This window comes from Pleurodeles waltl, chromosome 4_1, assembly GCF_031143425.1.
Source record: "Pleurodeles waltl isolate 20211129_DDA chromosome 4_1, aPleWal1.hap1.20221129, whole genome shotgun sequence".
Lineage (NCBI taxonomy): Eukaryota > Metazoa > Chordata > Amphibia > Caudata > Salamandridae > Pleurodeles > Pleurodeles waltl.
The window spans coordinates 636,864,191-636,876,429 of NC_090442.1; the positions used below are offsets into that span (position 1 = coordinate 636,864,191).

The 12,239-nt window shown below is 46.6% G+C and overlaps 1 protein-coding gene across 1 annotated transcript in view; it reads left to right on the forward strand.

The window, feature by feature from the left end:
- MON2 (MON2 homolog, regulator of endosome-to-Golgi trafficking) overlaps positions 1 to 12,239 on the forward strand; it is a 775,721-nt gene that overhangs the window by 511,494 nt on the left and 251,988 nt on the right. The gene's annotated exons all lie outside the window — the stretch shown is intronic.

Consider the following 12,239-nt stretch of genomic DNA (forward strand, 5'->3'; position numbering starts at 1 on the left):
GTTCTGGATAGCCCAGAAAACGAATCCGCTGGAAGCTGTGTTTCCCCATACGGGACCACAGGAAAAACATAGATTGCTCACTATGTGCTTGCCTTTTGGGATGGTTCCCTCGGCTGCCGTTTATACTACCACACATGGTACCCTGACACTTGTCAATTTACCGGAAGTGTTAAAACAAATACAGAATGAGCATGGGACTGCACCAGCCCTGGATCTGGGGATGAAGTTAATGCGTAACTTTGACGCCGTATCCTCAATCATACTGAGTAATATTAAAGGGGAAGCGGTAGCACTGGCAATTCGCAAGCGTCTCCGGGAAACTCCAAACCAGGAACAGGAGAGACAGCTACCGAAAATAATTTCCGATAACTATACTAGTATAGGACGGGATAGTTTGGGAGCCAAACCTAAAAAATTGGAGTTACAAAGTACCGCCCATAAGGAGGGTACGAAGCAGGCACAAGAGGGCTCTAAGAAGCGCTGGGACAAACAAAAAGATTTAAAAGAAAGAAGAAATAAGAGAGCTGATTCTCCACACCCGGAAAACTCCAAAAGGAGGTATAATCTCAGAAATAGGGAGCACATTAGAACTCCAGACAGATATACCGATTCACGTCCCTCTCGTTCCTTTCAGGACACACCGGATAGACGTAGCGAGAAAGTGGGCCGTCAAGATCGACGTCCGGAATACGTGAAAGAAAAGAAAGACTCACCACAGTCTACCATTAAAAAAAGAAGGAAAGACTCCTCAGCAAAAGCCACAGTTTAAAAAGAAGAAGGTGGCAGCACTGACAGCTAAAAATGCCAGTAGTATTGAGAACACTGTTGAGGAACAAGAGGTGGGCGGTGACTCTGTTGGACAGCGCAGCAGAGGTCACGATATGTCGCCAGAGTCTGAAAGATCATCTGGATGCGACAGCAACTAGCGATTACATAGCGGATGGCTGCGTTCTTCCCCCGATAGGGTTTATGAATTAACCATTCAGATAGAGGGAGACGTGAAACGCACTATTAGTGTAATATTTTGGGATGAACTTACTAGTGATATCCTATTGGCCGAGAGAGACTGGCCACCTGAACACGTCCGCAAGCTCCCGCATGGGAAAGATGTCATTTTGCCTTCTTTCTCTGATCTTGTTCCAGAAGCAGCAAAAGAAGTCTATGCTGCTGAATGGGCTTTAGCGCAGGCACCTGCACTATACCGTAATCATGTAGGTTGGGACAAGGAGTCTCCTTGTCATATTATTCCCGTTAGGTCTACACCGCAGCCACAATACCCTGTTAAACATGAAGCAAAAGCTCTGGTGAAGGAGATACTATCATAACTTGAGTACCAGGGAGTAATTGAGCCCTGTACGTCCGCGATGAATAATCCATTATTCCCTGTTGCAAAGCCAGATAATTCATATAGAATAGTAGTTGATTACAGACACTTAAATAGTCATACACGTACGTATGCTATACAAAACTCACACAGCACGGCACTAATAAACAATACAGTATAGTGCGTAAAAAATATAAAACTACATTGGATATATCTAATGGATTTTTCTGCCAGAATTTAGCACATTAAAGTAGGGACCTAAGTACGAAGGGAAGAGCCTGGCCCCGCACTTCCTAGAAAAGTGTGCTCAACTACAGCCTCCAAATACACTTAAGAAATTACAGTCATTACAGATTATGCAGAACGCATCAAGACACTTTGAGGGTCATTCTGACCCTGGCGGCCGGTGGCCGCCAGGGCCACCGACCACGGGAGCACCGCCAACAGGCTGGCGGTGCTCCAATGAGCATTCTGACCGCGGCGGTTCAGCCGCGGTCAGAAGCGGAAAGTCAGCGGTCTCCCGCTGACTTTCCGCTGCTCTTTGGAATCCTCCATGGCTGCGGAGCGCGCTCCGCAGCCATGAGGATTCTGACCCCCCCTACCGCCATCCAGTTCATGGCGGGAAAGCCGCCATGAACAGGATGGCGGTAGGGGGGGTCGCGGGGCCCCTGGGGGCCCGTGCCGTGCCCATGCCAATGGCATGGGCACGGCAGGGGCCCCCGTAAGAGGGCCCCGAAAAGTATTTCAGTGTCTGCCTTGCAGACACTGAAATACGCGACGGGTGCCACTGCACCCGTCGCACCTTCCCACTCCGCCGGCTCGATTACGAGCCGGCATCCTCGTGGGAAGGTCGTTTTCCCCTGGGCTGGCGGGCGGTTTTACTGGAACCGCCCGCCAGCCCAGGGGAAAACTCGTAATACCCGCCGCGGTCTTTTGACCGCGGCGCGGTAATTTGGAGGGCGGGATCCTGGCGGGCGGCGGAGGCCCTTTATGACTTAGTTCAGCCCAATTTTTCTAGCAGACGATGGACGATTGAACACACGCACATCCTTAAGGACATGCAACGGGACATGCTAGAAGCTAAACACTTACACACACGTGACAATAAAACAAATTTGGTCATCAGAATAATTGCTGGTGCCCTTGGATTTACTTATGTCACCTTTAATGAGGATGACACAGTGCCGATAGCATATAAATCACATTTATATTCAAATGCTGAACAACGTTTTGCACCTACAGAAAAGATTCTGACAGCAGTTCAGATGGGCGTCATAAAAGAGAGACCACTTGCCCAGGGGAAACGCATTATTGTTGTCTCCCCAGTGCCGGCCTTAGAGGCTGTCACTAAAGCGAGCGTTCCGAACGCTAAGGCATTACATCCACGCTGGATTCAATGGGCAACGTCTCTGACCGCCACTGATGTCGATTATGTATTCGATCCAAGACTTCAAAAACAAGAATTTCTCCAGAATGAACAGGAGTACCCTTCTCCTCTAAATATCTTGCCACTAGAAAGTTATAATACTATCATTTATACTGACGGATCAGCACAACCGGCTGTAGGTACTAAACATCAATACTCGGCAGCTTGCGCAGCCGTGTGCAGAGTGATGGAAGATGGAGTTTTCCACCCTCACAATACCTACACGCAGACCTTAGGGGCCTGCATAGCCCAGTTGGCTGAGCTTAAAGCTCTTATTCTAGCGCTCGAACATACTGAGACAGGAAGCCAGACTTTGATAGTCTGTGATTCATATTACTGCGTCCAGTCATACAATGAATATCTCAATCATTGGAAGCTGAACGGGTTTAGGGATTCTAAAGGGAACACCATTAAACACAAAATATTGTGGGGAAGGGTGGCTGATCTAAAGGATAAGCTACCATGTGTCCATGTAGTTCATACATTAGGACACCAACATGTAGGAATACACGTTGCCGGTAATACATTGGCTGATGAAGCGGCCAAAGCATCAGTAGCTACAGCTTCTGTGGCTGCAGTGACTCGTTCCCGGACGAGATTGGATAATGAAATACTGATTGCCGTTAAAGCTTCGGCTGCAGGCAAGACCCTTCCAAAAGGATACCCTACAAACTATACTTACCATATCAGTGCACAGAATGTTGCTTATACAACAATTCCTGGGGTTGGAGATCGAGTGATCCCCAATGAAGACCAGAGATTAGAGCTGATTACAGCCGCACATGATGGTGTCGCTTCTGCACATGCTGGTTTACAGGCCACAATAACAATTCTACAGCAACGATACTGGTGGCCTGCTCTATGCAGACAAACTAAGCAGTATGTCCTTTGCTGTGACATTTGCCAGCAGATTAAGGGCTCTAATATCAAACGCCCTCCGCAGACATCCCTCTTAGTGTCAGACAAGCCACTTCAGTGTGTGTACCTAGACCATTGTGGTCCCTTACAGCCTGATGGTGCATACAAATACATTTTAGTGGCTGTGGATTCCTGTTTTAGATTCCTGTGGGTATGGCCACAGCGGTCGGCTGACGCCCGGACTGTTATAAAAGATTTGGTGATCTTTATCTGTAGATGTGCGGTTGCAGCATTCCATTAGGACCAGGGCCCTGCATTTGCCTCTAAGGCATTCAGGGACACCATGGGGACGATGGGTGTTGAACTCCATTACTCCTCACCATACCATCCAGAGGGAAATTCGGTCGTGGAGAGGCGGAATCGTGATCTAAAGCAGTCCTTAACAGCTTGAGTATTAGGTTCAGGCCACAGTTGGTTACACCACCTATATGGGGTCCAGAGAGCACTGAATAATCTGCCAAGACGGTCCTTGGGGGGACGCTCTCCATATGAGGTTCTCTTTGGGATACCTATGTATGTCCCAGATCTTGACGCCCCTGGTATGGTGGCAGCAGAAACACCATTTGACATAAAAGAACGTCCCACTGTTTTACAGGAGCTTCAACAATTTTGTGATGATAAATCATCTGCAAATGCTGCCACCTTAGGAATAAGGGAATTGGCGAAAACTTCGACTGGCTGGATTCCTAACGTTGGGAATCTGGTTCGTGAGAAGATCGCTGTGAAAAAGGAGTTCGGTCCATCATACAGAGCACCTGTACCAGTCTTAGGAATAAAAGGCACCAGGACTGTCATCTTACCACCACTGTCTGGTTCTAAATCGAACAGATTCATCTCCATTGATGACATCAAACTACATCATGTGGCCGATCCTTCACAGTAGACCAGGAGGTCCCTTGGGTGGTTCCCGATCCCCTCTCACTACCCAACAGGACATCCATCTACATAGTAGGATAAACATCATTACTACTGACTATGCAACTATGTTGACTGCTGTTCCAGACACTTCCTCGACCATGGGGAGGGCGGAAAATGAACTTTTGTTGGTTCCAGTCACATCTTCAGTGACCACCCGCTTCAAGATTTGGCTGTATTTTACGCGAACACTTCCACGACTAATGACGTTGTCTATCAAGAGCCTCCACGTGCGGTGGATCAGAATATACCGGCTCCTGTGTTTGCAGAGACTACCTCTGGCTATTTCGTTGACATTGATGATTTTTCTTCGGATTCATCCTCTACAGTGATTGACAACATTTCAAAAAGTAGTAAGCTGTATCGATGGCTTAAAAAGAACTATTTGATCTACCCATGGAACTATCTATGGTTCTGTTTGACATTTATTGCATTATTTTTATGGATTTGTTTTGTGACTGTTTTCTTTTTGCTTATAAATGGTCACTATATTCCTGATCGCTCCTCAGTGGAGCCTGTTGATAAAATTTTAACACCACATCATTCTTCACATAAGGTCCGAAGAGATTTGTCCCCTGTAAATATTACAGCAATACCAATTACTGATGGGATTGTGTTGGACAAAGTTCCAGTCGATATATACCGGCCTACAGAGATTATTAAAATACCATACGTGTTCAAAATGTCAATGTCTGATGTTATTACACCTAATGTTGTCTCTGATGATTGGGATGTCCAAACAGTTGATTACATGCTAACTGAAATGAAGGACTATTCCGCTTTAGAAAGTGATGATGTATATGATTATACAATGAATTATGGGGAAATGTTCTGCTATAACAATTGGGGACATCACTACCTACACCGTGCCACTAGATATAGGCCTCTCTTGAACTACACACAGTGGAAACGCTGTTCGACACCACAGGTGGGGAGTCCAAAGTATTATAGCGATAAATTTACATACTTTTCTGGGCATGATACAAAAAAAGCAGAGTTGTATTATTTTAAAATACCTCTGGCACAAATTAGGAAAATTTTGCTAACGGATCCAAAACTGATTTATTCAGATCCCTTTATTTCCCGGCTCTCGATTGAGGGTTACGAACATTGGAAGAGCACTATTGACTTGAAAAGTGTTTGGGGAACACAAGATTGGCAGATACAGGGTAGGGAGGCTTTGTTTCGAGCATGCCTGATTCCTGTGCAAATGATTTTCTTAAATGACACTATTGAGCAGACATCCTGTCTGGGGTTAGCAAAAATTAAAGATCTAAATAAGCCCAGTATCCCTACTCCAGAAAAATTTAAAAATTGGCAACACTTCCTTAATATCACAGAGTACAGGCTAGATGCAATGGTTAAGGCTGGTACCTATAATTCTTCACTTTCCAGTCCCGGCGGGTGGTTGGTATGGCCCACCGACACTAATGAGTGTCAAAGGCGTTTCTTGAACTCTTCAGGGGGTTTTTCAATAAACAGGCCTGACCCTCGCTTTATATCAGGTAAACTTACAGGTATAGTTACAGCATACAGTGTGGGTAAGCTGTGCCAGCAATGGGTGAAAACAAACACATTAACAGCGGTTAAGAAACACCTGAACACTCTTTCTGACAATATAGACTTACAGGATTTTCTGCTAGGTCCTAGAAAACAGCGTTCGAAACGGTTTTTATATGCTATGTACAATGAAATTTGGAAACTTTCCCAGATTGAGGCTGCTGCGCGTTTAAGGCAACTAGATAAGGAAAATTTGGAAAAAACATTAGCTGTGGTCGACAATGGCATGAACACGCTGTCCAACAGGATTTATTCCCTATCGAATATAGTGTTGTCTGCTATTGATATCACTCAGACTGACTTGTCCCGGTTATATCATGGGCAAACACAGCTACGTTCCATCATGCAGCTGGGTTGGACATTACAGATACTGAAAAGTGGCTACATTCCTTGGAGGTACATTAATGGGAGTGAATTCTTCACTGCTTTTAATTTTTCCAGGGAACAAGAGACAATGGCTAAAAGGGAGGCTACCTTCACCCTGCTTCAAGTAGAGAAATTAGATAAGTTGCCCTTCACGGTAGCAGAGAGTCCTTCAACTATCTGGCTCCTACACGGCATTATTAATTTACTGATTCTTACCTTTCCTTTCTCGAGCTGCCTGAAACACCTTGCAGTGGGACGATATGAGCAGCTAGGAGATAGCTTTATTAAGGAAGAGTGGGAGTTGCCCTTTGATTATAGATGTCTGAACGGTGAAAGGGAGGTCTTTCTTAGCGGAAGTGAATGTGAGACTGCTGTTCGTTGTTCTTTGATATGCAAACAGGTGTCCCTTCACAGTCTTTGCAATGTGGGGGTCGCGAATTTGGCCTGTTTTCTGAAGGGTACTCCCGTCCCCTTGATTCGTCCAGTGTTTCATGTACTTTCCAATGGAAGTTAAGTGGTACTGAATGATCAAAGCTGTTGCGGCATGCGACCTGGAATTGCCTATGCAATCTCGGTGACGAAGGTCGTTACGTGTTGTGGACATGTTTTGTTTCCCCCCACACGAGAGATAAAAGTATCTGACATTTGGCCCCACATAGATACTATCAGTGTGAACTATGACAAGCTGAGTAGGCTAAAGGCACTGTTGTTTCAGAAACAGGTTGCCTTGACATCCGCAAAAGAGACGTATTCTCTCCAGATTTCGAGATCATCAGCCGAGATACAATCCCTTTTAAATAACAATTTCCCCAAACACTTTGGAGAGCTGGTATCCAGAATATTCAATGCTTCAAGCACCACTGGGATTGTTCATTTCTTTAAGGCTGTCGGGTCTGGTTTCGTGTCCATCTTCCAGACTGTCTTCGGAGTCATCTTGTCAGCCATCCATTCTCTCTTTTCAAGTGTGTTTGGTGGCTTTCCAATTATTTTGGCTTTAATTGGCGGACTACTACTGCTATTTCTTCTGATTCGCAGTGGTTGTTTCTTTCCAGCAACACAGAGCAATGGAGCCGCTCCCGCCAACTCCACTGTGCCGTGAGCGCATGGTTCGGGTCTTCGGTGCACCTTTGCTGGTGGAACTGGAGCTTGACTGGTCGTTGTCATTTCGGCCACTTCTCTGGTGTGTACAACCAGTCTTCCGCTGCATATGGTGTCTCTTTGAACATCTGCCTACGGTCTGTCTTGCTGTTGCACCGACATATCCTGTGGACCACGAACTGCTGATGTCCCCGATGAGGGTTCATACACGGTCATGCCCCTTGAGACTAAGGTTGCTCCGCCAAGCCACCTATGAGCCTTCCATTGTGAGATATACCATGGATGAGTACACTGCAACAAGTATCGATGCACCAGGAAATACGGCTCACTTCTGCTCTGTAGATCCGTTTGTCCGCCCAGCACTAGACTTAACTTCGGACGATGTTGACTCATTTTTTAGATCCTTGACTGGTGACTTCAATGACATTCTTCAAGATCATGCGTATAACACATAATTTGATGAATTGACTTGCCATTCCCTATTCCAAATTATGCAATTACATAGACATTTGCTGTTGCACGCTGTACTTGTCATAGTTGACGTTAACATCTCTGTATGTATTTTTTAACAGATTTGTTTTAACATATTTTTAACACATGCAAATGCATTTTTGGCTTCTTTTAGCATTTAGCTTTTAGTTCAGGAGCAATATTTTAGCTTTTGGGTTCCTGTACCTTCATCATACCTGTTACTGCAATGGGGAGGGTGCCGTGAATCCTAGTTCGTTTTAATGGGATAGCAGGAGTTAGCTTAGCCTCTGGCTTGTAGACTCGTGCCCCCGTCACCTAGTGACTTTTAACCTACTTAGCTTGCTCTGCCTTAGCCCATTTAATTATTTATTTCTTCTAAGATGGATGCCTTTTTTTATAGTTAGGCCACTTGTTATGAGTTACATTATCAGTGTCACCGTGCCAAGGCGTCAAGATCAAGCACCAAAGACAAACAAACAGTAGGTGTTCACACTTAGGGATTTCCACTCTCTATACTTTCGAGGGATTGTTGATATTAATTGCCGTCCCAAGGATGCCTGTTATCTATTGTTTAGGAATACACCTACGTCAGGGGACCTTGTAGATCTGTATAAATACATCACACTTTAGACAGATAATCAGAGGGATTCCGACCAGAGGGCATCGCCACCATCGCTGATACCGATGCTGCAGTCATCTTGATGCTGACCCAGTCTTCGTGTCCCTGCGGAGTCTGAGATAGAGACCTCATTCCAAGGTAACGAAGGTTGGGGGCTCCTCTCATGGACATGGCATTGGCAGATTAGGTTTAACGAACCCAGCTCTCCTTTAGGTAGGAGGTTAGGCCTTTTTTTTTTTTAGGATAGTAGGGTATCTTACATCTCGTATATCTTTTCTATGTATTGCAAAATGGTGGGGGTCTTCGTAACAAAGACTCTTGTCTTCACAATACTGTTACTTGCTATATTCATTATTCTAATCATTGCAGTCCATGCAACTTATCGCAAATTGCAGTTATGTTGAATAAAAAGCTATTATAACTTTACTGCATCTGTGTCATTGCCTGTGTTTGTATGAGACATAATATATCTGTGAGAAAAGGGTAATCACGACAATCCCTGAGATGTCTTATTTTCGAGTCCATGCGTAAACGGCTGCCATAAATCACCTTTAACTATTGCGTTTCGGGTGAGGTGCTGCTAGTGAGCCGGTAAGGTTGGGATAACAGTTGCGACTTGTTGTAGGAAAGACGCTGTAAGGAAATGCCTCCTTGGCATGGTTACCCCCTGACTTTTTGCCTTTGCTGATGGCAAGTTATGATTTGAAAGTGTGCTGAGGCCTGCTAACCAGGCCCCAGCACCAGTGTTCTTTCTCTAACCTGTACCTTTGTTTCCACAATTGGCACACCCTGGCATCCAGGTAAGTCCCTTGTAACTGGTACCCCTGGTACCAAGGGCCCTGAAGCCAGGGAAGGTCTCTAAGGGCTGCAGCATGTCTTATGCCACCCTGGAGACCCCTCACTGAGCACAGACACACTGCTTGCCAGCTTGTGTGTGCTGGTGGGGATAAAATGACTAAGTCGACATGGCACTCCCCTCAGGGTGCCATGCCAACCTCACACTGCCTATAGGTATAGATAAGTCACCCCTCTAGCAGGCCTTACAGCTCTAAGGCAGGGTGCACTATACCATAGGTGAGGGCATAAGTGCATGAGCACTATGCCCCTACAGTGTCTAAGCAAAACCTTATACATTGTAAGTGCAGGTAGCCATAAGAGTATATTGTCTGGGAGTCTGTCATGCACGAACTCCACAGCACCATAATGGCTACACTGAAAACTGGGAAGTTTGGTATCAAACTTCTCAGCACAATAAATGCACACTGATGCCAGTGTACATTTTATTGTGAAATACACCCCAGAGGGCATCTTAGAGATGCCCCCTGAAACCATACCCGACTACCAGTGTGGGCTGACTAGTTTTAGCAGCCTGCCACACACCAGACATGTTGCTGGCCACATGGGGAGAGTGCCTTTGTCACTCTGTGGCTAGTAACAAAGCCTGTACTGGGTGGAGGTGCATCTCACTTCCCCCTGCAGGAACTGTAACACCTGGCGGTGAGCCTCAAAGGCTCACCCCCTTTGTTACAGCACCCCAGGGCACTCCAGCTAGTGGAGTTGCCCGCCCCTTCCGGCCACGGCCCCACTTATGGCGCAAGGCCGGAGGAGAATATGAGAAAAACAAGGAGGAGTCACTGGCCAGTCAGGACAGCCCCTAAGGTGTCCTGAGCTGAGGTGACTCTGAATTTTAGAAATCCTTCATCTTGCAGATGGAGGATTCCCCCAATAGGATTAGGGATGTGCCCCCCTCCCCTCAGGGAGGAGGCACAAAGAGGGTGTAGCCACCCTCAGGGCTAGTAGCCATTGGCTACTAACCCCCCAGACCTAAACACACCCCTAAATCGAGCATTTAGGGGCTCCCAGAACCTAGGTAACTAGATTCCTGCAACCTAAGACGAAAAAGGACTGCTGAGCTGAAAAAACTGCAGAGAAGACGGAGACACCAACTGCTTTGGCCCCAGCTCTACCGGCCTGTCTCCCCACTTCAAAAGAACTGCTCCAGCGATGCGTTCCCCAGGGTCCAGCGACCTCTGAAGCCTCAGAGGACTACCCTGCATCTAGAAGGACCAAGAACTCCAGAGGACATCGGCTCTGCTCCAAGGAAGAAGCATCTTTGCAACAAGGAAGCAACTTTTAAAGAACACACGTTTCCCGCCGGAAGCGTGAGACTTTGCACTCTGCACCCGACGCCCCCGGCTCGACTTGTGGAGAACCAACGCTACAGGGAGGACCCCCCCCCGGCGACTGCGAGCCCGTGAGTAGCCAGAGTTGACCCCTCTGATCCCCCAGAGCGACGCCTGCAGAGGGAATCCGGAGGCTCCCCCCTGACTGCGACTGCCTGCTTCTAAGAACCCGACGCCTGGTAAGGACACTGCACCGCAGCCCCCAGGACCTGAAGGATCCGACCTCCAGTGCAGGAGGGGCCCCCAGGTGGCCCTCTCCCTTGCCCAGGTGGTGGCTACCCCGAGGAGCCCCTCCTTTGCCTGCCTGCATCACTGAAGAGACCCCTAGGTCTCCAATTGAACTACATTGCAAACCCGACGCCTGTTTGCACACTGCACCCAGCCGCCCCCGTGCTGTTGAGGGTGTACTTTTTGTGCTGACTTGTGTCCCCCCAGTGCCCTACAAAACCCCCCTGGTCTGCCCTCTGAAGACGCGGGTACTTACCTGCTGGCAGACTGGAACCGGGGCACCCCCTTCTCCATTGAAGCCTATGCATTTTGGGCACCACTTTGACCTCTGCACCTGACCGGCCCTGAGCTGTTGGTGTGGTAACTTTTGGGTTGCCCTGAACCCCCAACAGTGGGCTACCTTGGACCCAACTTTGAACCCTGTAGGTGGTTTACTTACCTGCAAAACTAACAAACACTTACCTCCCCCAGGAACTGTTGAAAATTGCACTGTGTCCAGTTTTAAAATAGCTATTTGCCATTTGTGTGAAAACTGTATATGCTATTTTGCTAATTCAAAGTTCCTAAGTGAAATACCTTTCATTTAAAGTATTGTTTGTAAATCTTGAACCTGTGGTTCTTAAAATAAACTAAGAAAATATATTTTTCTATATAAAAACCTATTGGCCTGGAATTGTCTTTGAGTGTGTGTTCCCCATTTATTGCCTGTGTGTGTACAACAAATGCTTAACACTACCCTCTGATAAGCCTACTGCTCGACCACAGTACCACAAAATAGAGCATTAGAATTATCTTTTTGCCACCATCTTACCTCTAAGGGGAACCCTTGGACTCTGTGCATGCTATTTCTTACTTGGAAATAGTACATACAGAGCCAACTTCCTACAGACGCAGTCACCTACAAACAAAAGTACTGTCATCCTTAAACCAGCAGTCTTGCCCAGAGCAAGAGTCCAAACTACGAAAGTTTTTCCTTGAAATTTTTCCATATTTGTAAAAACAATTGCACATTTTCACTAATATCGCGCATGGTGACGCAAAATTATTCTAAACCCATAATATGCACCTAAAACACAGCTATATCACACCCCTGTGGTCAGGGTACCCTCACCCGGACCCCTTATGCCACTT